Source organism: Herpailurus yagouaroundi, unplaced genomic scaffold (genome assembly GCF_014898765.1).
Source record: "Herpailurus yagouaroundi ecotype Mexico unplaced genomic scaffold, PumYag 160, whole genome shotgun sequence".
Classification (NCBI taxonomy): Eukaryota; Metazoa; Chordata; class Mammalia; order Carnivora; family Felidae; genus Herpailurus; species Herpailurus yagouaroundi.
In genome coordinates this window covers 42,934,714-42,946,841 of record NW_024412401.1, presented here as the reverse complement: position 1 = coordinate 42,946,841, position 12,128 = coordinate 42,934,714, and the positions used below count along the sequence as shown (strand labels likewise).

Below are 12,128 nucleotides of genomic sequence, written 5' to 3'. Positions count from 1 at the left end.
TAAACGTTGAAAAAAAAAATTAAAAAAAAAAAAAAAAAAAAGAATCATTAAGGTCCAGAGAGGTTAAATGACTTGCTTAAGGTCACACAACGAGTCCCGCTTAAATCCCAGGTCCACCGACTTGGTGATGACCTGTTCAAGCACTATACCCTATCCACCCAATGAAGAATCCCGAGTGAGACACTGATTGTTAAGGAAAGAAAACAGCTATTGAACTACGGAAGCTGACATTTAGCCAGCCAGAAATCATTAATGTGGCCAGGTTTAAGGAGAGCTCTATTAAACTGTCCATCAAATGCTTTGCTCTTAAATGGATTTATTGAGAAAGGGGAAAAGACTAGGGTAGAGAGAACATATTAGAGGTGGCTTTTTCTCTTTCTGCTGGAAGTTCACAGTGACTGGCAGGGAGGGCGGATGCCCCCGGAAGGCGGAAATTGGTGAGAGGAGAGGTGGAGTTTCTTAGGGCTTCGGGGCCAAGCAAACCAGCTGGGGTGGTGGCGGCGAACTCTGTTAGCTGTGTGTCATCGGACACGTTTCTTTCCGTCTCTGAGCATCAGAAAGACGTTGCAAGGATCTTATGTGAAAATACACGTAAAACACGGTGCCTGGCTTACCACGTGTAGGTGTTTGGTATTATTGTTGTTAGAGTTGGTGGAGAATAGAAGAAAGGAAGGGAGTGGACACGGCCCAGCCAGCCAAGCCACGCAGGACAATAGGAGAGGGAAGAGAAAGGGGGAAGAGTGTAGTCTAGGTCCAGAAATAGAGAGAGAACGTGTGTCTCATCAGGTAGGAGCAGCCCAGAGAGTTGGGGAAGGAGGCATCCGTAGGTACAGAGAGGCATCTCGAGTTTTCTTTTCAAGGGGGGTTGCAAATGCTAACCCTCCTTTTTGCAGAGTGGCCAGAGGATTAAGCGAGTCTCCTACTATGCGTGCTAGCCCCTCAAAATACGTGCTGGAAACACGAAGCAAAGCTCCAGCCCAAACTGCCATCATGGTCTTTGTTCTGAGTCACGGGTCCTGACCCACTCGTCACTCTGAATCTGACCCTTCAGTCATCAAGCGTGGCCTGCACACTGCCATCCGCTGTGCTGGGCTCTAGGCACGCAGGTGTGCAGACAAGGCGAGGGTTGTGGCTGAGGAAGGGGGCTGGGGGCACACAGCAGGTCCTTAACCTGATCTGGGAGCCAGGAGAAGGTGATGACCACGCTGGGTCGTGGGGAGTAAGTAGGAGCCATCTGGGATGAAAGGAAGGAGATGGCTGTTCCAGGAAGAGAGAATGCCATGAGCAAAGGCCCACACGCTCCAGGAATCACCTGGGTGCTGTTGAGATTCAAGCCACTGGAGGTTCCTGAGATGTCAGGGGTGGCTTGGAGAGAGGCAGGAGAAGGCTCTGGACAGGACATTTGGGTTCGTATTATGGAGGCTTGGTGGGGGCCCCCTGGGGGCAATGGGGAGCCACGGAAGGGGTTTTTCAGGGGAGAGGGATAGACCAGACGTTTGTCTGCGAAAGATAACCTGAGGGCAGTGTGGGGAAGGATTGGAGGGACAGACAGAGGTGGGGACCGGCGAGAAGGCTGCCGTACCCAGCCATCGTTCCTGGGACCTGGGCTTTGGGGTCTGATGCTTTGGCACTGTATGTCCTCACTAAGACCTTAACTCTGCTGGTCAAAGGTTCTGGATCTCCACTCTGAGCGTGTGCCCTTTGGTGGCCTTCGCTGATTATGTCTCCATGTTTGAATTGGTCCTTGGGTCCTCGTGCCTGGGCAGGATGGCAAGCCAGTCGAAGGACCCAGTACCTTGGCAAGCAGGCCGTGGAAACACCTACGAGGGGTCAAGTAGTTTCTGAAGAACTGGAAAGTCGACAACCCACCCTTGAGAGCCTCGGGTCTGGGCTTGCATTCATTCATTCATTCATTCATTCATTCCATACTGACTTGATATAGAAGCATCAATAGTGCTTAGACTCTACTTTCAAGGGGGATTTTAAAGGTGAGAGTCCTCTCATGGGGGCGGAGGAGGCAAAAAGAAGAGTGGGGTTAGTCGTAGCTGGGTCAGGAAGGGTTTTCTAGAAGACGTGACCCCTGTGGAGCTCGCTCTCTGGAGATAAGGAGGTTCCCACCAGCCGGGACGATTGAAGCGCATGCTGGGGAAAAGGAGTTGTCTAAGGAAAGGCCTCAGAGCATGAAATAATACGGCATGTTAGGACAACCCAGCTGGAGGTCAGGGTGGAGTGTTGGAGAAATCAAGACCCCAGGGGCCTCAAAGTATATTAGAAGTAGACTCTTACTCCATTTCTACCACGTCCCAGCTGTGTGACCTTGTGCAAGTTACTTGACCTCTCTGAGTCCCAGTGTTCTTGTTCACGAAACGGGGGAACCTAGTGCTTAATTTCCATTCTTGTTAACAGGAATAAATGGGATGATAGTTGAAAAGTAGCACAGTCAATAAACCATAGCTATTATTATGCTTATTTTTATTCTCAGTGCCTAGAGGTTCCAAATAGAATCTAAATCTGGTACGACAAAGCTGTTTCACCGTGAGTGCCAATTCCCCCCGATCAGGACCAGCTGCCTGGAGCAGCGAATTGTGAGGTTGTGTAGGAGATCGGCAGGAGGAAGAAGGGCTATGATCGATTAGTAATGTCTGCACGGGGCAGGGAATGGGAGTGATATCTGTGCCAAGTGTTGTCGACCCCAAAATGAGGGTTACTTAAGAGCAGGAAGTTGGGGGTGCTTGGGTGGCTCAGTTGGTTGAGCGCCTGCCTCTTGATTTCAGCTCAGGTCATGGTCTCACAGTTGGTGAGTTCGAGCCCCAAGGGGGGTTCTGCACTGACAGTGTGGAGCCTACTTAGGATTCTCTCTCTCCTGCTCTCTCTGTCCCTACCCTGCATGCGCGCACACACACACACACACACACACACACACACTCTCTCTCTCTCTCTCTCAAAACAAACAAACAAATAGATAGATAAGCAAACAAACTTAAAAACAAGAGCTGTGAGTATCGGCCGTGTTTTAGCAGGAAACACAGGAAGAGGGGAGATTTGAATCAGCCCCTTGAGGATAGGAAGGTAGGGGACAGGTGGAAAAGGAGGGGGGGACAATCTAACCCAGCTGAATTTGGATTTCGTCTCGTTGGCAACGTAACATTCTGTTTTGGGGCCCCAGCTTCACAAGCCAAAGTGTTAGAGACTCATCCCTTATCAACTGGCTACCAAACGAACATATGCCCGCTTCTCTGGGGAGGCAGGGGCCACTTGAGCAGAGTCTAAGTAAGGAGGACAAGGAGGTTCGTGCCTCATTTACCAAACCCCCAGTCTCTGGTAACTTTCCGGAATGCTAAGCTGTTTATTTTGGGAGTCTTTAAGCTTAGTCAGTTGGTATTTAGAGACAGCTAGGAGTTTTGGATTTCACTCCCATTCCCATAGAAAAAAGGAAAAACTTAAGTGCCTTCCAAATACTGGTAAGTCAAATAAGGACAGCCTGGCTCCAATCTGCTCTCAACCCCCCCAGCCCCCCGCCCCGTCCCAGAAACACAGAATGAAAAGGAAAAGCAACATGATCGATGCACTGAGCCGCAACTTAAAACTTCCCCCGGAGAATGCCAGACAACGAGACTCCCTCCACATTAGTTGAGGCAGGAAAGCATTTGTCAGTGTTTGTGAGACTCAGGGAAGAGGGGGGGCTTTTACTTGGTCCTTGTGGGTCTCCCTGAGGTGTGGCTTGTCCCATGATGGGTCACTGGCCTCCATCCAGACACATCTAGTGTTAGTGGTCTTACTCCGGCTCACGCCTATCAGACCCTTAGACTTTCTCTGCTGGACGCTGACCGTGAGATGTCTTCAGGCCCACCAGGACTCCCATGCCCTGCTTGCTGGCTTTCTCAAATCTCTTGTGGGTGAATGGGGCGGGCCAGTCTGTCCCTGGCCATGGTGGCCGCCCTGTGTCGGGGTCTTGTTTGCCGGGCAACTATACCCCCTGCTCCCTAATCCTTCAAGCTCATTTGGGTTCCTGTCATTCCACCCTGATTAGATGGCACTATCGGCCCCAAGATTTTCTGCCCCTCTTGATATCCATGCTCTTTGCATATGACTTTGGAATTTTCTCCATAAAGGCTGGGCACACCCCGCCTTCCCGCCCTCCTTGACTTCGAGCTCATTCGTGGGACTTGGTCTGGCCAAGAGAATGAGGGAAAAGTAATGGTGTGTCATCCTCAGGCCCAGGTCTTCATAGGCCTCTGTTTCCAGTTGCCCTCTTGTGCCTCTGTTGTTAGCAAGAGAACATTCCTTAGCTTTCCCTCTGATCCAAGGACAACGAGAGATACACAGGGCAGAGCCACGTCAGATAAACCCAGCTTAAATAAGTTAACCCCCAGGGGCGCCTGGGTGGCTCCGTTGGTTAAGGGTCCGACTTCAGCTCAGGTCACGATCTCGCGGTCTGTGAGTTCGAGCCCCGCATCGGGCTCTGTGCTGACGGCTCAGAGCCTGGAGCCTGCTTCGGATTCTGTGTCTCCCTCTCTCTCTCTGCCCCTCCCCGGCTCGTGCTCGCACTCTGTCTCTGGCAAAAATAAATAAGCTTAATTAAAAAAATTAAAAAAAAACAAGATTTTGTGTTTGTTATGCAGTGTTTGTGGGTCAGTGAGTAACTGATACACTCCCACACCCGAAACTTAGCTCAGGAGGCTGGGAACCTAAGATCCAGTATCTCTCCTCTTCTCGTCCCCCCGTCACACTTTATTCTCCTTTCTCGGTGGAGGCGAAAACTTCTTTGGAGGCCTTATCCATTCTCCTTCCGCTTTCTGGGATCTTATGCTTTCCACTTGTTGTTCTGGGTCTCTCAGGGCTTAGGTCTCAGCGAGAAAAGTCATGTTTATGGACGCCGAAAGTCATTGCCTCTCCCTCGAAATTCCTGTCCTTCCCAACCTGCGATATCAGCGATGTGGCAAAACCCAAATCTATTCAGAAAGGCAAACGTGAGGGTCTCAGCCGTCTTGCTTCTGAGGCTACCCATATAGAGGAGTATCGGCTTTTCCAAACGGCCTAAAACACAGGAGAGACGCGAGATGACAGTCTTGAAGGACAGACCTAGAGTACCCCCACTGGTTTCCGGAGGAGAAGGAGAGGCACTTGGAACGGGGCCAAACTGTGCCAGCCAAACCCAGCTCTGATCAGTCGACCCCGGCCTGTCCCTGCCCCTCCCCCCATGATGAGTGCGACGGCCTAGATCAAAACGGTACAGCCTAGGTCGCCCGAGCCACACAGACTGAGGGGTGAGGGGTGAAGGGTGAATGTTCATCATTTCAGTCCCTGAGGTTCTGTGGTGTTTTAAAGCAGCAATTCTGTGGCAATAGCTAACTGATAGAAACCTCCATCCCCAAACCAATAAAAGTGGAGATTCTCTTCTTGGAGGGGCGGGAGGGGACCCTGGACCCTCAGCCATCTGACCTCTTCCATCCTCTGTGTCTAAACTTGAGGGCCTGTTCCAGGACCGGGGTTCCATGAACCCGGTTTCACAACCGTTGCTCCAATCCACACCGTCTGGCCGGGTCTCGTCATTTCCTGCCTTCCCCGATGCACTTTTGCGTTCTCTCTGCAGCATCTCCGCCATGGGTTTTCAGCTTGAACCCCTCCTTGACAGGGAGCTCCCTCCTTCAAAGGCAGCCAGCCCCCCCCCCCCCCAACCTTGGACCGCTCTGGCTGTCGGACAATGATTCCTCCTGCCCTGGGGGAGCTCAGAGCTATCACAGAAGAAATGGGGCGGGATGATGGTCGAGAAGAGATAGTTTCTGGTCTCGCTCCCACCCAAGAAATAGCAGATTCCTCTCTCCTGGGATGAGCGGGCTGTTGGGGCACGCACCTGTCGCAAGTGGGCCCCGCTGTCCACGTTTTCTTAACGATCATCACTTCTCCTCATGGAGCACAGAGTAGGAGTCAGGCTCAGTGTGAGGCATGTGAGATACGAAATCCTCGGTTCCGCGGGGGGTGGGCAGGTTCCTTGCCCGAGGTCTTACAGCCGGTAAATGACGGTGGGGAGGTTTGAGCCCATGTTTGTTGGCCCTGATACCGGTGCTTTTAGGGACCCCGTGACGACAGTGACGACAGTCATCAGAACGGCACCGTAAATGGGAACGACTAAGCTTCATCACCTGTTTCCTCGCTATGGGTTGAACATTGTGGTAAGGAGCATTTGCGGATGAAATGAACCCTCACCGAACTCGGTTGGGAAGGTAATCCTCCCCTTGCCTGATTTAAAGCTCACCGCCACCTCCAGAGCACCCCGTCCTGGCCCTTCTCGGCGCCTACGACCCTTTGTCTGCTCGACCCCTACCTGCCCCACTAGACTGACCAGCCTGTCAGGGGAGGAGCGACTCTATTTCTCTCTTTCTCCAGGCCACGCAGGAACCCCACACGCGGGGAGCCAGGCTCACCAAGGCAGGGCCGTCTTCAGAGGCAGCCACATCTAGGGGGTAAGAGCAGGGCTCTGAAGCCGGACTACCTGGGTCCACGTCGCAGCTCTGGCCATTTGCGGGCTGTGTGAACTTCGGCAAGTGAGCCTTCCCCCTCTGAGCCTCAAGGTTCCCCATATTTGAAAGGGGAATCACCGAGAAACTCAAGCCGGGTGCTAAAAGTAGGGATCCTGGAGACAGACTGGCCAGGTTCATGTCCCAGCTCCGCCCTCGGCTCCTAGGGCATCCGGGGCAAAGCGTGTGTGTCTCCATTTCTCTCCTGGAGTGTAGACTAGGGCTGCAAACACCTCCTGGCCCATAGCCGCCACAGGGGCTGAGAGAGCCAATCCCCGAAAAGCCCTAAGGGCAGGTTGTGGCACTAAGTGAAGTGGCAGGGTCCAGGTCACCCAGCTACTTAGCACGAGAGTCCAAATTTGAGTCCAAGTGTACCTCCAAGTTCATTGCTGCTCAGGATACACCCGGGTTTGGGGAAGTGTTCTTTGTTCGAGCTGCTTGTTTCTAGCACCTTCTAGGAGAGCAGACGTCCCTCACGCTACTCCTCCAGTCGAATCTTGATGTACTCGAAACATTGCCTACATTGGTAGAGATAAGTGTATTCCCCCCCCCCCCGCCACCCCCCCCGGGGGAGGGAGTGGCGACCGCTTCTAGGAGGGAATGAGAGGAGTCATCGGAAAGCACGAACCAGCCAAGGAAGATGAAAAATAATTAAAATCGGAAATGTGCCCTTGCCGTCTCCACAGGATTTCAATTTTGCAGTTGCCCGAGGGGGGGGGGGGGGGCGGCAGACATTCGCTTTCTCACGTCGATACACATTTTGATAAAGGGTGGTCAAGACTTAGAAAAATTGACAGGTCAAACTAGAGTACAGGTTTGGAACGTCTGCATCCAGTAAGTGAGGGCAGGCGGCCAGCGGTGTCCCTGAGAAAAGGTGCCACCCCTGCCCACCCTGGTGGGCCAGGTCCTGGGACGGCCCCCCTGTCCTTCTCCTGCTCGATCTCAAGCATCACCCGGGCCTCGGCTCAGACTCTGCTTCCTTGGGGAAGTCTGCCCCGGTCCCCCAGACTGGACGGGGACCCCCCGGTCACATGCCCTCGGCGCTCCCTGAACCTCCTTCCCGGCCCCTGGTACTGTAACCACTACACGGGCTCACGGCCGGTGGTTGGACTTCTATCCAGAACCTGTATGAGACTCTGGGCATCAAGAGTACAGAGGATGGCTTTCTTTGCGTCGTCCCGTATCGCCAGGGTCCAGGGCACAGAGTGGGTGCTCAGGAAATACTTACTGAAGGAAGGGGTAGAGGAAGGAAGGCGCGGACGTGGGATTCGAACCAGTAGGTGAAGCAGGGCTTCGTGTCGGGAGGTGCGAATACGGAGGTACTTATTCCATTACGTTGTCTTCTGCACGCTGATTGAATCTGAGCCCCAGAGTCCCGTTCAGAAACACTCAGCCAGTGGAGTACGGTGAAAAAGGACCACCTCTGCCTTGTCCAGGAGGACCAGTGTAGACGTCCTCACGTCACGGGGGGCGGGGAGGTGGTGTCATCTTGGGTTGGCGTAGGAGCTCTTGGCGCGCTTGAGGTTGCTATCTTCGCCTCAGTGCGATGTAGAGGAAAGGGGTTCCCGGGGCCCCCCGGCACCACCACCGCGAGGCAGCTGGGGTGCTTGGGGTCCTGTGACAGGGCTTTTCCAGCCGGTGTCTGGGCCTGAGTTTAGGGATGAAGGCATGGAAATCCACCAGACATACCTGTTGAATGCAAGAAGGCTGGACCATTCTTTTCTCCAATAACCTGCCTCCAGTTACGCTCCATTTACCTGCTGCGTTCCCCTGCCATTTGCTTGTCTCTGCTTTCAGGTTTTCTGAGACCAGTTCCTCCACACTGAATCCCGCTCCCAGCCCCTCATGGCGGCTGAGGCCCCCCCCATCCCCACCCTTCAGCGGCAGCCCCTGACAGCAACGGGCCCGTCTTTTCGTGCTTCTTAGTTCAGACTGCCTACCGAAGAAATGTGACCGGTCCCTCTCCTCTTTGCAGGAGAGATCACAGGCTGGATGCTCTGATGGATGACCGACCTACGTACTCGCTGCCTCCAGAGCAGGTGCCCGGTTAGCGCCTCACTGCCTGCATCGTCACCTGCCACGTGTTGAGGTGACATACTTACGTGTTGGTTAAATCACAGATGTTGCTAACATCGCCTTTACTTGCCTTTTTTACCATGTGAATGCGTCCACCGGAAAAATCTACGATCACATGCGTGGCTCGCGTTGTATTTCCACCGGACGGTGCTGAGTCACTGGTTGGAGCGGGGAACCAGATCACACGGGAGAAGCTGGGCTGCCCAGAAGGCAGACGCGGCGTGTAGGGACCTTTTCTGCAGAAGGAGGCCCTGAATAACATCCATGTTACGTTTTGAGTAACGCAGTTATTATCAACGTCCGTTCAATAGTTATTCATGGTACGTCCCCAGAGTAGCAGCGTTTAAACATTCTATCACGTTGCATGAATTATCTGTTGCTGTCCCCGATGTTGTGACCAACTTGGTGGCTTCAAACACCACACATTAATTATTTTGGTGTCCGTGGGTCAGGAGCACAGGTTGTGGCTTGACTGGGTCCTTCACCGTAGGAGCTCCTGCGGCCGAAAACCAGGTGTTGGTCGGCTCCCATCTCGTCTCTAGCCTTGGCGTGGTCACTCTGGGTGGTCGGGGGCTTCCGTGGTCTTGGTAGAATGTAGCTCCTCGCAGCTGTGGTCCCGAGGACACCAACTTCTTACTGGTGGCTGGAGACCGCCCCCATGTCCCCACTGGTTCCTAGTCACACGGGCTTCCTTGGCACTGCCACTCGTTTTTCACAAGGAGAGAATCTTCTAGCAAAACTGATGTTACAATCTCATGTAAGTAATCATAGAAATAGCATCCCATCATCTTTGCCATATTGGCTCAAAACAAGTCACAGCCCCTGCCCGTGTTTCAAGGGGGGGGGGGTGGCGAGGGAAGGTTATACAAGGGTGCGGATGCCCACAGGTGGTCAAGGGGGCCTCTTCAGTCACGGTCCGCCACAGTTCTACAGGGCTTACTTTAGAGGTGGAGATGTACATATAGAACATTTGATGTTCCAGATAATTTAAGAGCCATTGGCTCCCATTCCCCCAAGGAGAAATGGAGGCCCAGAGAAGGAAAAGAGGCTGCAAAGACATAGTATATGCCAGTGGTCAGGTCAGGCCCCATGCCAGGGGTCAAGGAGTGACCCCACTCCTTGTCCTTCCTCTATGCCGCACCAGCTCCAACAACAAGAGGTAGAACTGACTCGAAGCAATGGGCTTTGTTCTTAACATGGACAAGGCCATAGCACTCTGTAGATCAGGAGAAGTAGTTGATGGCTGATCAATCCTCCTTGGGGCTGCCATGGCTTTGAACAGACTTCTCTCCAAGGTCAAGCATCTTGCGTCTTGCCCACTAGCAGAAGAGAAGCAGAAAGCACCCTGCTGTCTGTGACTGTTAGTAGCCATGGGTTTCCCTGGCAGGTTGGAGGTCCTGCTTGCAGAGACCTTATGAGACAACTCAACCCAACAATTTCATGGTTGTCCAGCTGGAGACATGCTAACCTGCTCCCAGAGCGCCGTGGGGATGATACTCCACCACATTCTGGATCTTGTCGGCTACGAAGGTGCGTGCACAAAACCCTAAGAGGTGCAGAATAGCATCCCGGAATTTAAGGGTGTGAGAAGTCCTTTAGAACTAACAGGAATATTTATTCATTTGTTTGTTTATTTTACATAGTAATACATTATTGAACGCCAAGCAAAACCCAATTTATGTGTATTGAAAAGGTATGGGACCTCTAATCGTTTTCTGTCTGATTATCCTTTTCCCTCTAAAATACAACATATTCATAATATAAAATTGTCATTGCATAATAAAATTTCCCTTTCGAACAGCTTCATTGAGGTATAATGGATAAACCACAAAGCACACATACTTTATTTTTTCTATTTTTTAACTTATTTTAATGTTTATTTTTTTTTTAATTTTTTTTTTATTTAAAAAAAAATTTTTTTTTCAACGTTTATTTATTTTTGGGACAGAGAGAGACAGAGCATGAACGGGGGAGGGGCAGAGAGAGAGGGAGACACAGAATCGGAAACAGGCTCCAGGCTCTGAGCCATCAGCCCAGAGCCCGACGCGGGGCTCGAACTCACGGACCGCGAGATCGTGACCTGGCTGAAGTCGGCCGCTTAACCGACTGCGCCACCCAGGCGCCCCTTTAATGTTTATTTTTGAGAGAGAGAGCAAGAGAGACAGAGCGTGAGGGGGGAAGGGACACACACACAGAGAGAGAGAGAGAGAGAGAGAGAGAGAGAGAGAGAGAGACAGAATCCGAAGCAGGCTCCAGGCTGTTCGGCCTGTTCAGGCTGTTCGAGTCTGGGCTCGAACTCACAGACCTCGAGATCATGACCGGAGTCAAAGTGGGATGCCCAACCGACGGAGCCACCCAGGCGCCCCACAAAGCACACTTAAAGTACGCAACGCGATGTGTGTATCTCTCTACATACGCCTGTGATACTCTCACCAAAGCCAAGATAATAAGCATATCCATCACCTCCAGAGGTTTCCACACGCCCCCACTCCCTCCCTTTTCGTGCTTCATTCTTTTGTGGTAAGAACACTTAACGGGAGAGTTAACTCACCTCACAATTTTCACAACGTTGCACGACCCACTATTGTTAGCTATGGGCGATATGTCGTTCAGCGGATCGCTAGAAGTCACTCATCTTGCATGACTGCTAACCTCAAACCCGCTGAAAATAGCTCCCCAGCCCCACTGACCACAGACGACAGCGGTGTTGACCTCAGGGTCACAGAGCATACGCCTCATCTAACGCCCCCCACCCCCAAGCTTCCGATTTTGGGTGAAAAGGCTGAGGCTTAGGGATAGGCTGAATAACCTGAAGGAACAGGTCTTGAATCTGTGTCTTTCGGAGTCCTTCTCCCCTAAATCCCACCACGCCCCGCAAGAAAATTCTGGCTCGCCTCGTGAGAACGACGGTAGCTTCTGCGTCGGTGGACTCTGTGGGCCGCCTGCTATTTCGTGCACTTCAGACGGACTCATATAATCCTTACCGTACTCCTGACAGGTGGGAATGATCCCGGCTGCCATTTCACAGGAAGGAAACTGAGGCTCAGAGAAGTCAGGGCCCTTGTCAGGGTCACGCAGCTTATAGGCGAGAGGAGTGTTTGAACAGGCTCCGAAGGCTTAGCCACTGTGCGTGCTGGCTCAGGAGAGCACTGTGGCATCAGTGTCACCCCGTTCCTGTTTTCCATGTGGGGAAACTGAGGCTTGAAAAAGTAAAGGGGCTGAGCTGTACCCTATTTTCCAGGCCGGAGGGCCCCCTCCCCAACCCATGTCTCACCAGCTTCATCTTTCAGAGCTAATGGCCTTTAAATGTCCCTGGGTGTCCCGCCCCTCCCCAGGAAGGATGCAGGGTAATTAAAATCCCTCTCTCCCACCCTCCTTTCCCTTTCAACACTTGGTAAACTGTTTTTTTTTCTCCCAGTTCTATCTTTTTAGCCTTCCACAGCTGCTCATTTGGATAAGATCTGGTACCCATGGGTTTCTCTGATGAGCGACATCACAGCCCAGTCCCCTTCCCTTGGGAAGCCAGAGGGAGGG

General features: G+C 52.4%; 1 long non-coding RNA gene across 1 annotated transcript in view; it reads left to right on the top strand.

The window, feature by feature from the left end:
- LOC121034900 (uncharacterized) overlaps positions 1 to 8,652 on the top strand; it is a 10,594-nt gene extending 1,942 nt beyond the window's left edge. Inside the window, exon 2 of the long non-coding RNA XR_005792661.1 lies at positions 8,494 to 8,652. This is a non-coding gene — a long non-coding RNA (uncharacterized LOC121034900). The remainder of the gene's footprint in view (positions 1 to 8,493) is intronic.
- Positions 8,653 to 12,128: the final 3,476 nt, after the last annotated feature.